The sequence below is a fragment of the Sapajus apella genome, unplaced genomic scaffold, assembly GCF_009761245.1.
Source record: "Sapajus apella isolate SASKATOON/1434 unplaced genomic scaffold, GSC_monkey_1.0 scaffold18, whole genome shotgun sequence".
NCBI lineage: Eukaryota > Metazoa > Chordata > Mammalia > Primates > Cebidae > Sapajus > Sapajus apella.
In genome coordinates, this window is record NW_022436958.1 from 1152397 (window position 1) to 1176846 (window position 24450).

The 24450-nt window shown below is 38.4% G+C and overlaps 1 protein-coding gene across 2 annotated transcripts in view; it reads left to right on the forward strand.

Moving 5' to 3' along the window:
* Window positions 1-411: 411 nt before the first annotated feature.
* THSD7B (thrombospondin type 1 domain containing 7B) overlaps window positions 412-24450 on the forward strand; it is an 835144-nt gene continuing 811105 nt past the window's right edge. For both annotated transcript variants that reach the window (XM_032286329.1, XM_032286330.1), the window contains exon 1: window positions 412-596. The gene's annotated coding sequence lies outside the window, so the exon portion shown is untranslated. The remainder of the gene's footprint in view (window positions 597-24450) is intronic.

Consider the following 24450-nt stretch of genomic DNA (forward strand, 5'->3'; position numbering starts at 1 on the left):
GAGCCTCTCCGCGGCTCTCGGTGGCTTGGGTACTCTGGGCTCAGCTTAGCTGGGGAGTCCCCTTACCCAGCCCGCATCTGCACCCCGAAGCTTCAAAGTTGCGGCAAACAGTTGCGGGGAGCAGAAGAGCTGAGGTCGAGGCCAGCGCACCCTCGGCCGCTCACCCTGGGGATCGAGCTGGGTCTTGCGGGTGCGCGGCAGAGGCGGGAGGAGGCGGAAGAGACGGGGAGAAGGAGGGGGCGACGAGGATCAGCTGCCTGGGGAGGCTAGGCGCAAGGTGGCTCCCCGCGGCCTCGCGCCCTGTGGCTCCCGGACGCACCAGACAGCCAATGGCTGCGCAGAGGTGTACAGCAGATGGCGTCCGACTGCGCCGTTTCTTCCTCCTCCTCCTCCTCCTCCTCCTCCTCCTCCTCCTCCTCCTCCTCCTTCTCTTCCTCCTCCTCCTCGTCCTTCAGTGCTGAGGAACCAGAGTCGCCGCCGGGTTGCCAGACGCTGGAATGGGTGGTCTCCAGACACACACCACCATCTTTCTTGCGCTCTGGAAGCTCGGGACTCGGTGGCTCCCAGGGGCTACGGCGGCGGCTCTGGCAAGACGGGTGAGTGGGAGCGCGCGGAGCCCGGAGCCCGGAATGCCGGGACCCCTGGCTGGCCGACGGGGGCGCGGGGTGGCAGCGCTGAGGATGGGAGCGAGTCGCCAGCACAGACTTTGCTCTTTCCTCGCCGAGCAGCCATCGTCACCCCTTCTCCTGGCCAGACGCAGGAACTTGGAAGCAGATCTTCTCGGACGCCTCTGGCTTGGGGCTGTGGGAAGCGTGGGCTTACACCGGGCGCGATGTGAAGAGACCCACAAGGCGACCTGAGCACCGACCTCATGCAACGGGGCCAGCCGTGGGACAGGGGCAGCGGGAGCTCTGTTTCCTTCACCTCCAGCTTGCTTTGGGAGGTACCGATGAAGGAAACCGGGGGTGTCCCATCCTGCGCTGGGAGCCCCGGGGCCCAAGATCCGAGGGCCGGGAGTTGTTCTTCGGGCTTTGCAAACAGGTTGAGGGTTCCCTTTCCGCAGCGCTTACTGCGAAATATGCGTGTGGGCGTTCAGTGCCCGTGGAGGATAGCTGAGCAAGCCAAAGTTTTGCAGCTTCCTCTGATTTATCAGTGGAGTGTCAGCAGCTTGCAGCAACAGTTTATATTTCCCCGGTCCCTGCGGGGCGCGAGGGGCAAGCTGGGGTCTGACATGTTACCCTGCTGTTTGTGGAGGGGAAACTGGGAACGGGGCGTGAGAGTGAGGGGCAGGGAGGAGGACACTCGTATTTTCTACTGCATCTCCCATCTGCACCTGTCACTTTTGCTCTCTTACACTGTCCCTCAGTATTAAAGTTATCTGAATATGCAAAGGAACCCCATTGTTTGGTGACCACTTATTTTGAATTTGAAGTTGGAAAACTTGGCAGGGGACGAGGGGATGTGGAGGAGGGGGCGTTAAGCTCTCTCCCAATCTCTTTTTAAAGAAAAGAAAAAAAAACTTTCTTTGGCGAAGGGAGTGTATATGCTCTAATGATACTTTTTCTTTTTGGAATGCCTGAGCTCTGAGCTACCCGTAAGAGGTATTGTGATTCAATACTGTATAGTCCAAGATGAAGTTCGACTAAGATTATGAGACCGTGGCATGTTCTATGGAAGATACCAGGGTTCCTTGGTGCTCTGTTCATTGCCAGAATGGTCTTCTGGAAGCTTGCATTTTCCCACCCTCAGACTCCTTGGCGCTGATTAAATGACAATCTGCCTGGTGTTTCTCCGCGGTACACCTGTGTGGGTGCTCCGTTATCATGGAAATGGTAACCCATGCAGGAAGGGCTGATGCCAACCAGACCGTGGTTTGTGTGTGTGTGTGTGTGTATACATGCGCGTGCATGTAAACGTGTGTGTTTGGAGTTTCCTTTTGACTGGTAATCTTTGGCTGTCAAAAGGATACGGTTATTTGTCTGGCAGTGTCAGGACAATCTGAGTTTGTTGAGTAACTAAGAGGAGGTAATCTCCAGGGAAGCCTTTTTGTGCTCTTGACTCTACTCAGCAGTTGTTTAAGGCTTCCTGAAAGCCACTTAGGGTGATACTAACCAAATCAAGAAGTGCTGCTCAGTGGTGAGTGAAAGCTAGTGTCTTTGTGGGTTAAAAGCTATTTATAAAGTTTCTGTCTTGAGGCTTTACTTTGATACGCTGCTGTTTTAAAAACTCAGTGCCATTAATAATAGGAGCCTTCTTTTGAAACATAATGTGGCCAGTCTTTGTTTTCTGAGGGTAGTTGATCTAATCTGGCAAATTCCCTGAATTTTTTTTTCTATCCCTGGGCTGTGTGTGTGTGTGTATGTGTGTGTGTGTGTGTCTGTGTCTGTGTTCTTCATCTACCTGCTGAGAGCTGAGGGTTAGAAACTCTTTTTCATGCAAATTTAAGTGAAAAATATGATGAAGATAATTCTCCTGACCCTGTGACAATATAGACAGATACTTCTGAAAAAATCATGGATGTCACTGTGGACTTTAAAAAGGTTCTCACCTTTTAATATAGCCTCGTATATATCAGCACAGACAGATCCAGCAGCCCTGAACACCTACAAACCAGAGTTTTGGATATTCTAGATTAATCTGTGATAAGGACTTGGAGATACGTGGTCCAGGAAAGGGCTGTCTACTGCTGGTGGACTTTGATAGTCTGTTTTGAGGATTCATAATATGATGAGCTCACTTTATGTCAACCTTAGTATTTAAATCAATACTTGAAAAATGGTTTTTACAATATTTCTTAATCTCCTGGCCTGTTGTTTTTCATCAAAGTTGTTGATTGTTAGAGAGTTGAAAGGCTAAGAAACAGGAACACTGGTAGACAGGTAGAAAATAATTACTGATCATAAAAACAATGTAAACACAGACTCCACTGTTTGAAGACTGACATTAACAAATTGGTAACGAGAGGTACCTTTCTGTTCTCTGCCGAGTGTGCCTTTTGAGAGAAAGTAGTAGAGAAATTAAAGGAAAATGGCACTAAAATGTACTTCCTCAGAAAGTCTATGAAGGACCTTGTCTGATTGCTGCAGATCCTATTTCTGAAGGAATAACTCTTTTATTAATATCAACAGAAAGAATTTTGTCTTTAAATAATAGACTGAAAAAGCAGAATAAAAAGATAGGCACTAAGTTAAAGGAGGAGAAATATCCAAACAAGAAAAATTCTAAAGCATGTCAACTCACTTTAATTATACTTCACAAATTGAAACTGGAGTCATATGATTCCTTCAAAAAAAAAAAAAAAAGTCTTGCCAAAACTTCACTTCTGCTGTTCTGCACACTTTACAAAGATTAGACATTAAAATAATAACATCATGCCAAAAGTTTGAATAGAATGATGAGGAATATTTGACTGGTCCTATTTAGTTAACTGTGAAAATGACAAATGATGCAATATATTAAATACACGATTAAGATAAACAGATTAAAGGATTCTAAGCAGTGACAACTATACTACTTAATGCGAAAAAAAGAACAGCACCATTAAGGCTTCAGAGATTGTCTGCAGACAAAGCAGAAAGCCTGGGTCTTTGAATAACTATTGGGTATTGTAGTATCAAAAACTACATAAGTAACTTAGGTATGCTGTTGGATTTTTGAATACAGATTGCACATAAGTGCTTCATATTTTCAAAAGAAGACATTTTCCAGTATATAACTATAAAAAAGTTGCTGTATTCACTTTAACACCAGGCAGCTTCCTAAATATAGCACAGGTCCTTAATTTAGAGCTGTTAACAGGATTAATATCTAAGTGATAATTAGCATGTTAAACCTGTGAAAGTAGAGGAATTTTTAACTTCACTTTTAATTCTAGAAATCCATTATTGTGAATTTTAGTGGGGTCTATAGTTTAACAGATCTAAAAATCACAGGCACCTTTGCTCCAAGATGATAAACATTATTCCCACCCTTAAAACTTCTCCATCAATTGAATTATTTTGTTGATTATTTTAGTAGGATGTTCATGGGTGGTTATTCTTAATAGCTAACAGTGGCCAATTTTGAAATGAAGCCAAGGTGGATTAGATAGTTTCTGGTCATCTGTAAGTATGACAGATGAAAATAGGAATCCCAGTCACTGAATTCTTGCAGTTATGCTTTCATTTTAAGCCATGAATCCTGGTATGGGCTAGTTATGCAAAATATAGAGATGTAGTTATTTTGCCTGTTTGTAATCCACCAGTGATTTATTATGATCATTTTGTTGTTACCACATCAAGCATTTCATTTGAAAGGGAAAATCAAATATTAGTGAAATCTAGTTACTCCATATCTTTTGGTAAAACTTTGAAACTAACTCTAGAGATGCTGTAGAATAGCATCTGATAGGGATGCTATATACTATATAGGGATGCTATATACTAATATACTACTGATAGGGACTCATGCTTTTGGCAGTTGGGGAGTTGAATTTAAATGTGGTTTGTAAGCTGAACAATGAAGTCATCTGGCACCTATAGGAACTACTATATTTAAGTGTGCATATACTGTTGTGATGAATACAATACAGTATGTATAAAAGCAGCACTACATTTATATTAACTTTTAGTTACTAGGTATTTTTGAAATTTATAGATTCTAAAAACACAACTCTTTGCTATGATGTGGAAATTAGTAGATTTTTTTGACGTTAAAAAGACGAGGTCCTCATACTAGATAAGGTTAGACATTGACCTAGATGTGGAGATCTGTGAAACTGTGAAAATTTTTCCTAAATAAAAAAAAAAAAAAAAAGCCTATCATTGTTGATCTTAGGTGTTTTGCAACAAGGGAAATGATGCTCACTTTTGATTTTGCCTCTCTAGGCATATTTTAATTATGAGTCTCTTGTAATTAAATATGCCATAGCTAAAAACAGAATCCTAAGTAACTAATGCACAAATGATTCTTCAATGCCTTGACTTGGAAGAAGCTCATGGCCGTGTTCCACTTGCCTGCATGAGGGCTGGCTGCTGATTTGTGTCCTAGTGTTATGTTAGTGAACAGCTCATTACTTCTGGAAAAAATCAGTGTTGAGTAAATCTCTGAACTTCGTGGCAGTTAGGCACAGTTGCCTTGGTCTTAGACTGCAGCTTTGTAGTAATACATATTTTAATTCTTTCAGATGGTTATTTTAAAAAGCATACCATGAAGTATGCATACATGAAAGATTTTAATTATAATAAGACTAAGGCTTGCAGTAATCTCTTGTAGAGTTTGCTTCTGGGCTCTCCTCTATTGATTTCTGCCTTTTGTGCTTATGTTAGACATATTCAGGGCAATTTAGACGTGCACATTGATACAGCCTTACTGGTAAAAATATTGAACTAATTGTAAAACATTGAAATACTTTTAAAAATATTGAAATATTCGTGTACCAGTAGATCAATGAGTATTGTTCTGAGCTCTCTGAAGGTCCCACAATCATCCTGGTCCTACAGATGACTCCCCTTAGATCACTTCTTGATAGAGCCACTAGGTGTCACCCACCTGGTATGGTAAGGGGGCCTTGGGACATACTCCAGTGATATTTCCTAAGGCTGTTTTGATTGGCTTATGTCTCAGACCTACCAACAGGTAAACATTTTAAATATTATCTTTTGATATTTGTACTCATAATAAGAACAAGTGCAACCATTGGCATTATCAAGTAGTTGAAGTTGAATCTATTTATGTTTACATTTTAATTTTCTGTGTCTAACATTTTAGCTGTTAAAATACTTAAATGTTGTTATATTTATATTATCTAAGAGTCCAAAGGTATCAAAACTTCTTTCTTCTGAGTTATCAATTCATATAAAGCCACTCTACCTTCAATTTAATTTGTTTTCTTAGAAAATATAAAATAAGGATATTAAGTCATACTCCTGTTAAGAGGAAGAGCCAAATTTCTCCCCAAGGTCATCTGCCACAACTGTAAATTCTTCTACCCCACAGCTGTCTCAGACCACTTAATTAAAATGTATGTATGTGCCAGTAGTTCAACAAGGTTTTTTTCTTTTGGGGAAAAAGTAATTATTTTTCCCAGTCTCTGTTTCCAGTCTTCAGAATTAACTCAATTTATTTCATATTGACTTCCATTCCATTTTTGTGATTAAATATTGTTAGTGGGGCTTTTATTTCATCTGACTTGACCCATTCTTTGAACTGGAATATCTTCTGGCCAATCACAGAGAGGCAAGGGATGTTAATGACTTTGCATACTCTTTGAGGAAAAATTTCTGGTGCTTTCTTCTGGATCTCTTCTAGCTAAAACTAAACTCCAGCACTGCTAGATGGTCCCTGAAAAATGTAACTTAAATTATGCTTCTTTCCTGAACAGAAAAAATAGGATTCCAGATGCTACATCAATTTAACTCATGCCTGTCATTAATTTCCTATTATCCACTTTCATCTTCTTTTAGATCTAACTCTTTAAAGTCACCCACAAGACTCACACTTATTTAAAGTGGCCAAAAATGTTGCTTTCCCTACTCCTGTGGTCCCAGTTATCCAAATTGTATCTATTAGTCAAAATCCAGTTCCAATTATACTTCCACTGAGCTTTCACTGACGATGCCAATTCACAAAGCCCTCTCTCTGTCTGAACAACTCAGGTGGTAAATTCTAATTTTCATGTTTGATTAAATCTATTTTCTTATTAGCATCTATGTGTGAAGTTCTAATAGTAAAGGATTAGAATGAAGAAGGGCACAACTGTCTACTGAGAATTCTGGAAAATGTTAGAGAGGGGAATGTGATGGAGAGTAGGGGCCTGGGTAGTAACAGCCATTTGAGGATCTGTAAGGCAAGGCTTACCAATATCCAGGTAGGCAACAAGCATGACTAGTAATTATTACTATTAATTACCTATAATTTGCTGCATACCTAGCTAGGTACATTAGAATTTGTTTGTCTAATACTCATAATAATGTTGCAAAGTAGGTACTGTTACTTAGTCCAATTTTTTGTAATAGGAAACAGAATCTGAGGGACCTCTGGTACCTTGTCTAAGGTGAATGCAACTGGTAAACCACAGAGCCTAGATGTGCATCCCAGATTGTTAGACTGCAAGGCCTAATTCTGCTTTTGATAAATCAGACTACCCTAATCCTGAGGTTTTACTCAGCAGGTTCAGACTTTATTGCTGCTGGAATTTATCCAAAATGTGAGAACACACACACTTACCCACTGCCAGGGCCCCTACAGACAATGGAGATGACTGACAGGAAGAGTATTGCTGAATTATTTCTACCTGTAGGTAGAAATGTCATTTGGGAATATGGAAAAAAGCTGCATTTTGATTTTGCACAGACCTTGTGCATGAAGATTATATCATCTTAAAATTGTAAAGAACTAGATACATTCACATATAAAAGTGTTGACTTCCTGATGAACCACTGGAAAATTCAGAAAAGACAGGCATAGTTAGGAAATCCACACCATATTCCTATTAATGGCTTATCATTAGAACAGAACTGTCCTGCCAACTATGCAAAGCATTAGCTTTTGAAATTAACATAAAGAATACAAAAAAGGGAAAATTAGTTGTTTGATGTGAGTGTGGGTTGCTGGTGGGGGCCTAGCTTACTCCTGTGATCTGTTCAGGTGAGTGTCCTTGTCTGTCCTCTTTGCTCCAAGTATATCCCAACAGGAAAGTGTTCTTGGTCAAAGTGGACAACTTTACTGAGAAAAGAAGGACTGTTCTTTGGTTGAGCATATATGAGAAGTCACATTTCTGGAGATCTGTTTCTTGAAAGTATTTTGATGGCTCCGTATGAGTTTTCTTGACATGAAATTTCATGAAAGTGTATAATAAACTCATTTCCAATGCTAATGGCTCTTAACAATTTCAAACAAATATACTGTTGGAATCTGACCAGTTTCTCTCTTTGCCTCTGGCAGAATCATATAGGAAGAAGCTCAGAAAAGCCAAAGTTTTAAAGAGATTTTTACTCATTCCAGGAATGAGCTTTTTCACATTCAGGGCTGTTTAGAAGTGTGATCGGCTATCTCAGGGAAATGTGAGTTCCCCGTCTTTGGGAGTATTCAAGCAGACAATGAGCAACTACACGTCAGGGTGCCTTGCAAAGAGGATGTGCGCATTGAATATTAGTAGCTGAGATTTGTTACACATATACTATGTGTCAGATGCTACTCTACGTGGATTAACTTATGAAATCCTCTCAAAAAGCTTATGAGATTGATTATATTATTATTTTTATTTTACAAATGTAGAAACAGTGATTTGCACCAAGTCGGGAGTTGCACACAGGTAGTCTCCTTCTGGAGCAGTACAAGTCCTTAGAAATCGAACATGAGCCATAAATCCAATTCATGTATGCAATCTTATATTTTTTAGTAGCCACATTAAAGAAGAAAACATTGACATCAATTTTAATAATATATCTTATTAACCCAATATATCTAAAATATTGTCATTTCAATATGTGTTGATTATGAAAGTCATTAATGTGATGCTTTAGATCTTTGGTGTATTACATCTTTGAAACCCAGTCCGTATTTTACATTTACAAGCACATCCATTTTAGTTCAGACTAGCCATGTTTCAAGTGCTCAATAGCTACATGTGGCTGGTGGCCACCATATTGAACATGCCTAGAATCTGTACTATTACCAATTCTACTCTACCACCCGCCTATTGACAAAAGAGGGTTCCCTTTTAATGGCACATACTAACAGTCATGTGTATGTCAGACCATTCATTTGTTTATTAATGTTTTTCTTAAACATTATACACATATAAGATAGATAATCTGTTTAAAAAAGAAAAACACTTCCTTGACTATTGCTTTTAAAAGCACAAAATCAAAACCCATAAAATAGGAAGATTTCTCTCTATCTTATTACTTTCATCTACTAAAAACTGAATCCCATATGCCTTTCATTTTGGAAGAGGGGGTATGTCTGGCTTGCTTCCACTTTACAACTCTTCATACACATTATGAAATCACCTCACCCTTCTTGTTTCCAGCCTAATAATCCCAGATTTTTTTTTCTTTTGATTAGTTTGTTAGTGTGTATGTGCAGCCTAACACATACAAAATGGGCATAGCCTAAAAATAACCTTTAGGATTGTAAATAACCAGTTTTTCTGATTTACATTTAATGCATATTTCTCAGCCCTCTTTTTAACTGTATCTTTGTTATAATGGCTGCAGTTGGAGAGGACATGTGGCCCGTGGCCACCAAAGTGATATTTCTGATCAAATGGTAGTAATTTTTTGGTAGGTTTGATTCATTTCCTGGCAGGTAGCATTCTTCTCAGTGATCTGAAGGGCTTTTCTGAAGTTGAATTTCTGACAGTAACAGACCCTCTGGGCTGTGACATGCTTCAATTGAAAAAACAGAATGTGACATGCCTTTCATTGTGTGTAACATATAAAAAAAGTCCTGTGTTTCCTTTGTGAGTCCAACCTCTATTCAGCTGTACATGACAATGTGAAACATTTTAATAATTCCAAGTCTTTTTTTGGTGGTTCGGGATGCATATTTCACAGGTAGCTTAAATCTGACTTTAGTTATTTTTTGGAAGAATATTAAGAACAAGACATCTGTTAGAAAAATTCCAAACTTTATAAAGAAGAATTTCCTTGTGGAGATAGACTCTAAGGCTATGTCATGTATAGTGTGTGCATGACTATTAGATATTTCATTTGGATTACAGAGTTAGGGGAATGAAAACATAATGCTTGTGGACATAATATATTCCCAGTGAAGCACTTCTTTTATTTTTATTTTTTTTAATAACTAAGCAGTTTTCACATAGCAAGACAAACAAATGTAAAGTCCAAGATGCATTTGTTTGTAAGCTATATGAATAAATTCAAAGAGTATTTATTGAGCACCTGTTGTGTCCGTGACATAGTGTGGATAAAAGCAAGTATAAGATGCCAGTCCCAGTTTCTAGGAAACTTCGGAGATATGACATGTACATTCTCTGTCCTTGGCAAAGTCAAATCACTCTATTTATGTATGTCTATCTCTCTCAGTAAGTATGGGCTCCATAAAAGCACAGAATGCATCTTACTCATATTTGGATCATGCCACCTTGCAGGGCATGTACACAACAGGTATGTATTGAATTAAATGACAGGGGTACATTAATTTAATTTATACATGTGAATTAAAATATAGCTGTCATGCTATATTTACAGTGGGACCATCTATATAAAATTTGCAATTCAAATACTGAAGACAAAGTCTAGTCTCAATCCTTTTCGTCACCTGTGACTGGATTAGCTCTGCTCACTCCATTGGTGACTTGTAACAATTTGGGGCACTAGAAAAAGATTTTCATCTGAAAGGAGTAACGGAATGTGGACCTCTCTTTTCAACACTGCAGGATTCTATTGTGATGTACCCTTAATCATACAGTCATTCAATATAAAAAATTATTTTGTTCAACGGATAAAGAACCTCATCATTCAGTCACATTAAGTGGTCTTTGGAGGTATGCATATGGAAGGTGGGGAGTGGAGCAGGATAAAAATGTGTTCATGTATGCCTGCATAGGGCTCCCAATGTCTCTTAAAGAATACAGTGCTAAGCAATACCAGGAGGATCATTTAATATTTGTGAGCAAAAGGAATCAGCTAAAGATTAGAAATGCTGTATAAGCTGCAGAGGTGAAGCCCCTTTAAATACCCTATCAAGTGCATAGAATATGCTGCATTGCTAAGTTAACTATATGAGCCAGCTACAGAACAGTGGGGGTTACCAATGGAGGCGTCAGATCATCAAGAAGACATTTCTTTAGCAATTTCCAGGAAAGGAGTTTATTATAGTTAGATTAACATAATTCTTCTTAGCCTACTGGGTTCCTCAACACAAATTCAGCCAATGGTTATGTACTGCTTACCTGTAGTATGAAATATATGTACTATGGTTGGCCCAGTCAGGGTGTACAGCGATACCCAAGAATTGGCCGTGTTCTTAAGTTTGTGTGGAGTTAGGAGAACAAAGAAGGATGCTTCAAGGGTAATTATTGAAGCTGTGGGGTTTTATATGTGAGTAGATTCAGCATGGGAAGAAAGAAATTGGGCTCCCTGTCTGCCTATTTGTTTTGTCACAACTTTTCCAGCATTTTTTTGATTCTGGCATATATATGCTAGTCTTTAAGATGAAGTATTTATATTGTCTTTGATCTTTAACATAACGTCTTATTTCATGGTGTTTTGCAGTCTAGGGCTTAAGAAACCTCTTCACGATTCAATAAAAACAAAAACAGCAATAACAATGCTCTCCTACGGCCTCACAATGCAGGCAGAAGGTTTATCTCTGGTTTACTGGTCCACCTAGAACTTGATAGCATTCTTAAACTCTGTTTTGAAAACCTGTGATGCTCACAGCACAGTCTAAATAAAGAGAGACCCAAATCCTTATAATCTAAGATAAACAATTTTTGTCCTGGCATGTGTCAGTGTGTGGCAGAAAAATGTACACAGGGACAGAATTATCCATTGGTTTGGCAAGAAGTTTGGCAAGCATTGATATTTAGCAAATGCCTACAAGATAAAAGCACCTGAAATAGCAAAGTAGTTATTCAGCCCCAAAACTGAAAGCCAAGAGAGAATCAAAATACTATGAAATATTTTATGCTGTGCAGGCTTCAGAAGGGGACCTAGACTGATGGAAATGTGGTAGAGCATTTATGTGTGCATCCAAGACCATGCACACACTTGTGCACACACACACATGCACATACATACATGCAACCCAAAAGAAAACACAGATATTTGAATTATAGGAAAATGACTCTAAGACGAGAAATGACAGGAAAAGAGGAGAGAAGATGAGGCAAGCAATTCAACTGAAAAGGAAAAACTATTCTCACTTGTTGGGACTGGACATGTGTTCAGAAATACAATTTGCTCAAACCAACAACAAATGAGATAATTAGAAGGGGTAGAAGGAAATAAACATAGTGCTCCAGAGGTTTAACCAGTTGCAAAGTTGGGACAGATCTGAATAACACAATCAGATTATGCATTCTCTTGGATTTAGAGAAGCTTTATGAACATGAGCAAAAACGAATGGGAAACAAATGAAATGGTGGGTGATGTAGTGAAATTGAAGGTTACTTATAATGTACTGTCAGAAGTTCGTGCATAGTACATGAGAGCCCCAAACATTCTCATTTAATACAAAGCAACTACTTCTGGCTCTGTTTCCAGTTATCACTTCATCTCTTACCTTCCTTTCAAATTCTAGTTTATGAAACTAGTAGAATTTGCTCAAGGTCTCCACTTTGCCCTCCCTCTTTGAATCACCCAGTCTGTATTCTGCCCCCACTGCTCCTGCTGAAATAGTTCTGGCCAAAGTCATGAATTACTTCCCAGTTGTCAAATCCAGTAGACGTTTTCCAGTCTCTATTCATCGTGGTGATTAAAAGAAGAATCTTTGTATATTAGAGGAGCCAAGAATGGATTGGCAAAGTTCCCATGATCCTGCCATTTTGATTCTCTCTTTTAAAGCTGCCAAAATAACTACTGAAGACTTAGATAAGGAAGATGAGTAATTTTGGAGTAAACATAAGCTGAAAAAGATTGACATATATGATACTTTGCCAAAAAGAATAGCTACCAAATAAAGTTGAAGTTGGAATTTTAGGTTTTGAAAATTGAGAAAGACACAGGTAAGTAAAAGCAAAGTTAATTAGAATTTATTAGTAGAAAATATCACACTGCTTTATGGAAGAAACCCTGTTGGCTCTGCAGGGGATGAGGGGAGATGTTGCCTAATAAACAGACATGATCCTCTTCCTGGAGGACTTTGAAGCCAAAAAGTTAAAAGTGGCAAACTGTTAAAGGAATGCATAAAGATGAACATGTACTTAGACACAGATGTCCTTATGAGCACCAAATGTTTATGCATCCAGAGTGTGGAGAGAATGAAGGACCTGCTTGTAGAATATTCTGATTGATAGAATTATCATGGAAATCATATTTCCAAGAATACCTACAATCCTCTGTCTGCACAGTTCTATATTTGCTTTCACTCACCTCATGGCACCAGATTAATCTGCTTTCTTCACCTTGCTTTCCTGCTCACATTCTGTCATTAGAGCTGCATGTTCTAGACTGGCATTCAAAATCTTAGCTCTGAGGTCTCATACTTAGTTTTTCACCCTTTGCTTCTCTAGTCTTCTTCAGCAGATCATCAGTGGCAGCTAAATTTGTCCCTAAAACAAATCCTGTATACTTCTCCCTCCCGTGACTCAGTTCAAGCTTTGGTGTCTCTTCTGCCCCTCTCTGTATCATATTCATCCAGTCCTAGCTGAATGAAGTAAATATCTACCCCCATACCCTGCACTCCATGGTAGAGCCTGCCTTCTACAGCCTTTACCATGAATCCATCAATGTCCTACCCAGGAATTCACATAAAAGACAAGCCAAGGTCTCTGAAGTTCTATGAGAAATATTTTGATGCATCTTTTAAAAAATTCCTCTGTTACCTATCTAATAATTGCTGCTGGAGTTTCTCCATTAAATTTTTAGATATCTTTTTATACACTCTAGGTTTATTCCATATTTACTTTTTCCTCATTTAAAAAATATGATTGGAAACTGTCACATTAAGGAAATTCAAGAGATAGAAGAGATTGAAATGAAAAAATGTTAGGTCAGTTTTTTTAAAGGAGAAAAGGCACACTGATTCCTCTATAAGCATTAGGGACGGGCATTTATTAAATTCCTTCCCTGAGCCTATAAGTCAGCTCTAAGGTAAGGGAGGAATTTGGACACTCTGCAGGCAGATTTATCTGGAGAAAAAGATCACATCAGCTCATTTTAAAAAGAGACTCAGGCCATCAAAATCATCCCCAAAGTACACTTTCAAATCCAACAAGTCAAGCAAAACTATGGTTAATGATATACTTGTGTTTATCAGAGGTGACATTAAGTTTATAATACATTACAGTTTACATTAGAGTTTTACTTTTATGAAGTGTGTAAACTTGAGTACATTGGCTCTTATTGTATGATTTCTACATAATTATTATCCCTTTTAGGTATACACATTAAAAGGCTACCACAGTTTCTTGCAATTTTTGTCTTGTGATACATTTTGAAATGTGTGTGTGTGTGTGTGTGTGTGTGTGTGTGTGTGTGTATTCTTTTTTAATGCCAAATCCTTGATCAGGAAAACAACTTCTAATTATAATTTATAATGTCTTTCCTTTGGGAAATATATCAAATTTATGACTCAGTTTCTCAGGACACATTAGAACAGAAAGAAAAGTGTCTTTGTTGGTGTGTGGCATTAGTATAAATATTGTTATATTGTAGCTAATTTATATTCTGGCCTTTATTTTCTAATGAGTATTGTAACTGCTTTAAGGTTCCACACCTTGTATTATATTTGGATTGTCTCCCTTATGCTGAGCACATTACTGCATATACATTAGGAAATAATTTAAGTGTTTCTTAAATGAATCATATTAGAATAAGAAAAAAATCTGGGAAACTTCACTGAACATAGGTTAATCTTGCTTTGATGATTTAAAGTTCCTTAAGGAACTTGGAGTATTCCCAGAAACACTAAGAAAATCAATTACCATTGAATGGCACTATAAATTCTGTTTATTTAAATTTTCTGGGGTTTTGGACATGTAATATATGGGATTTTACTCTAAATAGGAATAGATAGGCATGTGCACACACTCATTTGGTCTATAATAAGCCTGTGAACAAAATGCAAACAAACTGGTTATTGATGCAAATAGGGTTAGTCCTAAGCAGGAATTGAGGTCCAACCTGCTGAGAAAGGTCCTGTATTCAGAATACTACAGAAAGAACTTGTGGAAGAGAAAGAGTCTGGTCCAAATCGGTAAAATGTGAAGGCCAGACTTGAAGGGATGTATTAGTTAAGGCTGTAGTCTGGCTGTCCACTACAGATCAGGTGATTTTTTTGAGGGCTGTCTGTGTGTGTGTGTGTGTGTGTGTCTGTGTGTGTCTGTGTGTTTATGTCTGTCTGTCTTAGTCTCTTTTGTGCTGCTGTGACAGAATAATTTATAATTTGTGAATTATGGCTAATTCATAAATAATTTACACTCTCACAGTTCTGGTGGCTGGGAAGTGCAAGATCAAGACACTGGCAAGTTCCTTTGGTTCCAAGATGGTGCCTCATTGCTGTGTCCCCTGGGGAGGAGGAACATTGTGTCCTTGTATGGCAGAAGAGTGCCTCTGCCCTCATAACTTAAGCACCTCCAAAAGGCCTAACTCCAAATACTATTACTTTGGAGGTTAGGAGTTCAGCCTATGAATATTAGAGAGCCACAAACATTCAGATAATAGCTCTGTGTGTGTCTGTGCATGTATTTGTATTTTCTCTTTTATCTTTGTCCCCCCAACTCGTTGAATTTGATTTCCTTTATGCAAGGTGAGCAGATTCTAGTTTTCCTTTATGATCACCTCTCTTTAGTGTCTAATGTTGACTTGTTTTTCATTTTCACTGTATGTAAGGAACTTCTCCCTCCCCAAATTATTCTGTAGAGTAGTGAGAATCACCTTACAAAGTCTTTCATGTATAGGGCTCTCTTTCAGAAACTTAATTTTTGAACAAAGTGTTTAAACAGAACTTTTAGTTTCTTTATCCAAAATCTGATCTCTTTAGATGTGCATTTAAATCCTAAGGCATTTATTGTTTTTTATGCTCTTCACTGAACAATCTAGGCAGCAGTTTGTTAGTGCTCCTCCAAGTTCCAGAGAGGTGTAAAATAGGCCCACACTTCCACCCATAATTAAAGAGTAAAATACTTAGAAGGGGGTGGATAGCCATAGTGACAGCCAACACTGATGCCTCCAATACCTGTGAAGAATGGGAAGAGGCATGTAAAGACTGTGTGTGTGTAAAATGCTTCATGCAATGTGTGAAAGCAGTACGATTTCTTGTATGTGATTTTAAATATGCATGTGTAGCAGGGTTAATAACAAATTTTAATGTGTAGATACTTTTAATTTAATAAACATCAAAAATTAAGTATGTGTGGGGGAGTTTGGTGAAGGGGGGTGCATTGTTTAAGCTGGCCCAACATGAATTAATTTGTATTTCATCGTTGGGAAAATGGGGCCTTATATTTTGCCTACTTAACAGTTTTATTTATTTATTTATTTTTTGGTTTGTTTGAGATGGAGTCTCGCTCTGTCACTCAGGCTGGAGTACAGTGGCACGATCTCGGCTCCCTACAACCTCCACCTCCTGAGCTCAAGCGATTCTCCTCCCTCAGCCTCCTGAGTAGCTGGGACTACAGGTGCGCACCACTGTGCCCAGCTTTTTTTTTTTTTTTTTGCCTTTTTTGTAGACACAAGATTTCACCGTGTTGACCAGTCTGTTCTTGAACTCTTGACCTCAGGTGATCTACCTGCCTTGACCTCCCGAAGTGCTGGCATTACAGGTGTGAGCTACCGCGCCCAGCCGCCTGCTTACTAGTTCTATTGGCTACTTATCTATGTGTCCAGCTCCCTCCTGCTAGTCCACTATGGCCCCTCCCCTCTTCCTGTACCTGGCAGGCTCTCCATGCAGCCCCGTCTACCACTTCAGCTCTCTGGCCTTCTCCCTGACCACACTTCTATCTCTCCCCCTGTCCTCCTGCTGCTTCACCCTGGTGTTCCTCTGATTATCTCTATTTATGCCCTGCTTCCTGTCTCCATGGCCATGGCCCTAGCTACTCTTTGCTACTCTGCTCTCCTAGAAGGTGGTGAAATAGCACCATTGCCCTTTCCTTCAAAGTATAGTCTGTTTGGATAACATATGACATATACATTTTTGAAAATCACCATGCTATGCAAAAATCACACAGTGAAAATTCACAGGGCTTATGGAGAAAGCGGGTAGGTCACAACATTCAAAAACTCCCATAGTGACACGTAAAATAAAACACGAGAAAATACAAAATGCTGGTATGGTTTTGCGTGTGTAAAATGTTTAAGAAATGCCTAAATACTTTATGTAAATGTATTTTACCTTGGAAAAGATCTGAAATGTACTTGTGGAAGTAGGCTTTGGAAAATCTGCAGCTTGTGAGTTGCGACGTGGTAGAAGGGGTTTACCGGAAATGTGTGCGGAAGTTGTAACACTCAGTGGGTGTGGCTCAAAGTGACCTGAGGGCCCAGAAGAGGTATGTGCTTCTGCCTTGGTTGTGTATGACCACCTGGCTGTGATTCCTTCAGGGTTCTGGGTCTCTCTTGGTGACACCATTTCTGGGCTCTGCTAATTCCACCTCCTTCATTGGTCTCTCCTTCCTGCTGAAGCTAAGTTCTGAATTGTTTCACCATCTCCTGTTTGTGTTTCCATTGTCAAAATCACCTTTTGAATGAGTACCCATCTTAAATTCTCTTCATTGAACCACTTGGCTGTGTTCAGCTGGGTGCAGATTTTTGCTTGTTCACCTGGCATTTCTGCCAGATGAAATTGCTGCGTAGCAAACCTGAAATTATGTTATACTTTAGAAGTAGAGAGTGGAATGGTGGTTACCTGAGGCTGGGGAGGTTAGTAGGGATGGGGAGATGTTGGTCAAAGGATACATAATTAAAGTTAGATAGGAATAATTTTCAAGTGATCAGCCAGGTGACTATAGTTGGTGTTGATATATTGTATTCTTGAAAAACTTAGAGAGTGAATGTTACATGCTCTTACCACAAAAATGATAACTATATGAGGTAATGTATGTGTTACTTAGCTAGATATAACCATTACATAGTGTGTATATGTAATTCAAAGCATCATGGTGTGTGTGATAAAAACATGCAATGTTATCTGTCAATTTAAACAAAACAAAACAAAATAGAGGAATGACAACATTCAATAGAGGAAGAAGATCACATTATGCTCAAATTGTTTCCTAATATATGAATTTCACATTTTCAGAGCAAACATACAGGCAGAGCTGCGTGTACGCTGTTGCAAACTTCTGCTGAGTTGTGTGATTTTCCATGCATGCTCATCTTCTTCGTTATATTAGACATTGCGAAGGCTGTGTTTGCTTTTGCTCATTGTTGGAACCTCATCGTCCAGTGCATTGCCTGCCATTTGAAAAATGAGTGAATGAGTCTTTTTGTCCATTCTCTACTCATCTTCTGTTTTCTCAGGACCCTTATACCTGCTGCATACACTGTGAGTGAAAGGGTTAAAGGCTGATTATGGCTTAGTGTGTTATTCTACCTAGCTAGCAAAATCTTGGGATGGTTTCTTCATGAATTATCTATGTGATTCTCATATCAGTCAGAATTGAGCTAGGAAAAGACAGTACAGGCCATGTGGTTCAGTGAAGGGAATTTAAGATGGGTACTCATTCAAAAGGTGTTTCTGATAGTTGAAATACAAACAGGAGGTGGTGAAACAATTCAGAGCTTAGCTACAGCAGGAAGGAAAGACCAATGAAGGAGGTGGAATTAGCAGAGCCCAGAAGTGGGGCCACTAAGAGGGACCTGGAACTCTGCAGGAATCACAGCACTGCTGAAAATGCTGCCCTAAGGGCAGTGGAGTGGGTATAAAGCTAAGAGCTTCTCCTGGCCTCCAACCCCAATCTCCTACCAGGCCCCCCAATTGGAAGACCAGAATCAGAAGCTATTTGGAAGGGGAGTGTCAGAATTGTAATTTGCAGGAATCAGCTCCCCACCTAGCAGAAGAGAGCAAGAGTAAGGTAGAGAGCCCTGGGGCAAATGATTGGTGGGGACCCACTGTTTCATCACCTCCTTTTCAGTAAATTAGTTCATCAGTGGTCTCAATGCTGCCTGTGAATCAGTTTGTGAAAAGCTTCTTCATCAGTTTCATAAGAGAAATGCATGGCAGTTAGGCCTTTAGAGTTTCCTTGAGAGAACTTACTGGTTAGGAGATTATTCATGTTACAAGTGTGAAGTGTAGGCCACATAGATGGAGTAAGCCAGAGGGTGTGTTCTAAGAATGTGTGTCGTGAGGAAACTTCTATTTCCTAATGAGTCACCATGTGAAATACTTTTTTAAAAAGTGATCTCTCTTTAGTTTCAAGTCACAGTAGCAATATGGTACAACTCACCTTTACCCTGTCTTATTTTTCTTGCAGTTTGTAGGTAATATTGTCATTCATAAATTCTATTTCTAGCTGAATATTAAAGTACTTTTCAGGGCAAAACAAAAGTAATCAAAGTGGAGCTTTTACAAATAACAATTTTGAGCACAGACTCTCCATAAGACAAACATTCTTTCTACTTGGGCTGCCTTTTTTTTGGTTTATTCCTTGTATTATTAAAACAACAATGCTCTCTGCTGCAGAAATGGCTAGGCACACTTTTTTATTTTTCTGGTAAGACATTAAAGGGCTTAGGTTATTGCAAAGATGATATTTATTTTGTAGGCTCCATTCCTTGTTTTGTTTTTTGTAAAAGATGTGAAAGAAAATATAAAATGCACAAATAGAAGGCTGTTAAGTCATTGATGAATTTATTCCTTCGAGAAGGAAGTATTATAAAATAAAATGCAATTCAATTTTAGTAAATGTGTCTTAAATTTCCAAAGCACTTCAATTTTTTTCTGATAATATTTAGTTGTGAGCTTCAAAGGTGTTATATGCAAGATTTTTTTTTATCCTTAGTCTATAAAATTGTCACATGATGAAATATTTGTTAACCTTTCCTGTTAGTAGCACTGTAAACTACAATTTTCAAGGCAAGTTACAGTGACATCCACTGGCTCTGTAAACAGGGATAAATTTATTATACTAGCTACTACCAATACTTTTAAGCCACATACTTATGCATGCAAATAAGGAAATTTCTTATTTTTTTTCCTATGGTACAACAATCTCTTTTTTCACAATGCCATTCAGCCTAATGGCAGAAAATGTAATCTGAGCTAATTGTAGGTTAACTTCATCATGTCTATTTTTTTTTTCCTTATTCAATTCTGGATATCACTCCCACCTTTCTCCCCTGGTGGTACTTGTGGTGGGAGAGGCTTCTGCCTGCAGGAGTCTGCCATGATCAGAGCTGGCATCCTCTGACGTGTTAAGCCATTGCTGCTCCTAAGCATTGTCAAGCCTTCTGCGGCATATCCTAGTGCCCACTTGCTTTGTTGTCCTTAAGTCCAAACCACCCACCACACTGCATCCTCTAGCACTGGGAGATGCTTCAGGTCTGCTGCTTGCTCTGTGAAAACTTTGCCCTTCTTGTCACTAGGATGATGTTTGCCTGTTCTGCCTGCCCCCTTAGGTGGGAGCTGGTGAGGCAGTGTAGTCCCTCTGCCTGGCCCCTGGCTGCTGTCATTACACTGGCATCTGGGCCACAGCAGCATGGGGACAGTGAGATGTGGGACCAGGGGCCACTTTCCATTTTGGAAGACCCCAGAAGGGAAAGCAGGATGGGGCTCTTGGGGTCTGAGTGCTCTCCACCATGTTCTTTCTTAGAAACCCAAACTGCATCCAACTCTTATTTGCCTTTAAACCTGTCTGTTCTGTTTCAAACACACATACAATACCAATCTGTAAGCCCAAAAGTAAAGATTTTGAGATTTCAGTTTTCTGATTCTCTTACAGACTTCCCCTTGAGACAATGAGCAACTCATTAGGTGGAGGTCCTTGGGATTGGAGGGAAAGACCTGACAGCCCCAGTTCACAAATTCGGTAAAGCTGGATGAAAACGCCTCGCTTGATACCCAATACATGGTCTTAAACCACGTTGTGTAATTCCTGGGAGCCTGTTTTCTAATATGTAAAAGGATGATAATATCCAGCTTGTATGGCTATTATGAAGTTTAAATGTAGTAGATTAAGTCAAAGGCCAAGCCCAGTGACCAAACAAATTGGTTCTTTTCCCTCCATGTCTCCCCTCCCCGCTATACTTTAGACCCAGAAAAATGTTTAATGACACACAAGGATCAAATAAAATCAAGGCCGTAATTCAAAGTATTGCCCATATAACCACGTTTAGGCTGACCCCTTAAAACACAGTCTTGTGTGATTACAGGAGCAATACATAGGCAATGTAGAAAATTAGACAGTACTGACAAGCAAAAATAAGAAAAAGAATCATCATATTCCATCATGTAGAGATAACTATTTTAACACTTTAGTGTATATTCACTTTGATCTATCTTTCTGTCTGTACACATATATGTATATATAAATTTATAAATACATTTTCATCTTATGTAGTACCAAAGAATATTCACATTTTTCCAGTTGTCTTCAAAATGTCTTTCATTGCTGCTTATCCCATCCAGCATCCAAAAGAGGACCACATACTGCTTCTGTTTGTTATGACTCTTAACTTTTTTTTTCTTTTTTTTACCTAAGAGCGGCCTATTTTTATTGATGTTGGCTTGTTGACGAAACCTTTTCAGTTTGCCTGTGAAATATATCACCTCCTGGATTTGTCTGATTGCTTCTTCAGTGTGTTGCTTGGCTTGTTTCTCTTGTATTTATTTAGTTAATCGGACGTTTCATCTAAAATGTCCATCCACAAACAGTTTGGGCTTCATTGGCCATTTTGTATAATTTAGATTGCACACTATTGGAATACACACAGTCTCTGTGATGCTAAAAATAACTGTTGGATTAAAACAATGACACTGATATTTCCATTGTACAGTTACATGGTTTCTCATTTTGTCAGGAAATTACTTTCTTTGTGTATAGGCTTATTTTGGCATTACATAAATGTCGATGATTTCGTATCAGTCATTCACCTAATAATTTTAGAACCATTTAAGATACATAAAGGTATTTTGAATCAAAAGAAACGTTTAAGTGTAGGGATGGAGATTGGCATGGCATATTTAAAAAGGGAGGTTGCATCAGCTTTTTCTGTTCAGGTTAGTGAGGTGGTCAGATTTTAGCAGTCTTTAAATGAGGCATATCTTGGTGGTCAAGACGTGCAAGGTTGCCAGAAATTTCAAGAACTGAACCTAAAATTCAGAAGAAAGCAAAGGGTAATTTTAATAAAAGATACTTGGAGTTTGTGTCCAGGATGAGTGTAAGGAGGAAAGTTAAAATTTAGAAAATGATGGAATTCATAATCCAGTGTTATTCAGAAAATTTAGAGCACCTTAAAAATGAAATCCAAGAAGCTTCAAAAATTTAAGTTGGATGATTCTTTTTTTTTTTTTTCAAGGAAAGTCTTGAGTTGCAACATTTTTTTCTTTATATCTGTATAGTATACTTTTGATTAAGTGCCTGAATTTTATGAGCTCTGACAATTTTTTCATAAACTCTCTCTTTTTAGCTCTCTAGGTGTAAATTATTCTTTTCTGTTTGCCAAGAGTAAGCTATCCTGTGCTCTGGCACAGTGACTATTTCTAAGGCTGCTAGAAGGATTGGATGCTACTGGATTCTTGTAGAATTTCAAGGTCTGATTTTTAGGAATAGGTTGCCTTGTAAAATATGCCTACAGTGTAAGTTTAAAAAAGGAACTGACTTCCCTGGTCTTTTTATCCCTTTGGATATTAAGATTCAAAATCTCTTGGAGAGTTGGAGTGGAATCTGAAGTTTTTCTTGGCAAATATAAATATTTATGGTTTTAGTTGGTATGGCAGATTCTATTATTACCTTATTATTTGTTGTATTATTAGAAATACACTGTATCCCTTGTTCCAGGAGCCCCTTGCACATAGCTTGGCCATGTGATTTGCTTTATCCAGTAAAATATGAGAGAATATTATGAGTGATTTTTCCAAGCAGAAGTTTTAAGAGCCATTGTGTAGTTCCACTAATGCTGTTTTTTTCTTCTACCCTAAGGCTGCCATGTCCCAGATGGAAGTTCCTTTTCCAACCTGGCTCTTAGATCTGTGATTAGTGTGTAGCCTGTATGAGACATAAATCTGTGGTTGAAAGCCTCTTAGATTTTCCTTTCTTTCTTAATGCAGCACATCTTAACCAAAACTGACTGATACAGAGGAGAAATGAGATATGTTAGTATAAGGCAGAATTGTATTGAAGCCAACTGGAGGGTAAGGTTGAGAAATTTCAAGTCTGTGTTCAGCTGTGCATAGATGACTTGAAGGCATTTGGATTTTCCTTTTAGTTTTGTTATTCAGTGAAGTAAACTGCTAAACCAAAATGGGGTTAAAGTGCCCATTGGGAGAGACCTTAAGCTATTAGAGTTATGCATATACTGCAAATCACAATTGATTGAAAGAATGAACTTCTTCCTATTGGAGTATGGTTCTGCTTTGAGGTTAATAATAGTGGTCTGTTGGAACAATTAACTGCAAGTGTACTGGGACTTTTAAATTATTATTTTTTCCAGATATGCTATTTGAGGTAGTTATTGGAATTACAGTGCGACATTGTGAAAGAACACAATCTGTTTGTTTTATAGTCATGCAAATTAATTTTCAACTGAAGTATAAATGTCAGATGATATATGTCTTACTTAACTTAGGAAAAAATATTCCTTTATATCTGATTTTTTTTTCCTTAGGAGGCCACATGCTTAGAATAAACTGTGAGAGCTATGAACTGAGAGGAGAAACCATTCTCTCTTCAATTCAAATTAATTTCTTAGAACTAAAGCAGGATAAATACTCCCGCTGAAATATGTGCCTTAATTACAAACTGTAAGTTTTATGGCCCAGTTTAGACATCTAAACCTGTGCAGTATGCCTTAAGTAAGCCAAGTTATCAACTAGGTGGTTGTAAATCATTATTTTGCATAAGGAGTATTATATAAAAATTAAGAATTAGAGACATGTCTCTTTTCTCCTTGCCTGACTGAATGAAGTTGATCTTCAAAAAGATTTTCTTTTCAGAGATCATTTTGCTATGAGTTGGAAGTTTCTGGATATAGGTTCTTTAGGCAATCAAGAAATAGAGATGAGGGTCTATAATTCATAATTGAAATTTAGCCTTTAGATTAACTTCATTAGTATGCAGTTGATTAGGAGGTATGTGTTTATTAAATGAAATGACCTCTAGATTTCCATATTCAGTATAAAATTAGGTTCTTGGAGATGTAAGAATCTTTAAAACCACTATTTAGAGGGATATTATTGCCAAGATTGAATAATTAAAATTATAACAGTTTGGTTTTTAAAGTTTTTATAGTTTTTGAAATTGCTTCCAGGCCATTTCTTTGTATGCTTCTGTCCTCAGCAAAAAGTAATCTTTTTAACATAAAAAAAAGCGAATGCAAGTTTCCCAATCTTAAAAAACTGATGATCACTACTTAGCTTTATTTTTTTATTTTTAAAATTTTAGCTTTTATTGATACATAATAAATGTCCATATTTTCAGGGTACCTGTGATAATTTGATACATTCACATAGTATATAAAGATCAAATCAGAGTAATTGGGATATCCACCACCTTAAATATTTATCTTTTGTGTATGCTGGGAACATTCGAATTATTCTTTTCTAGCTATTTTGAAATGTACAGTAAATAATTTCAGGCTAGTTCACCAAGGAACTCCTGTGTGTCAGACACTATACCAAGCTGAT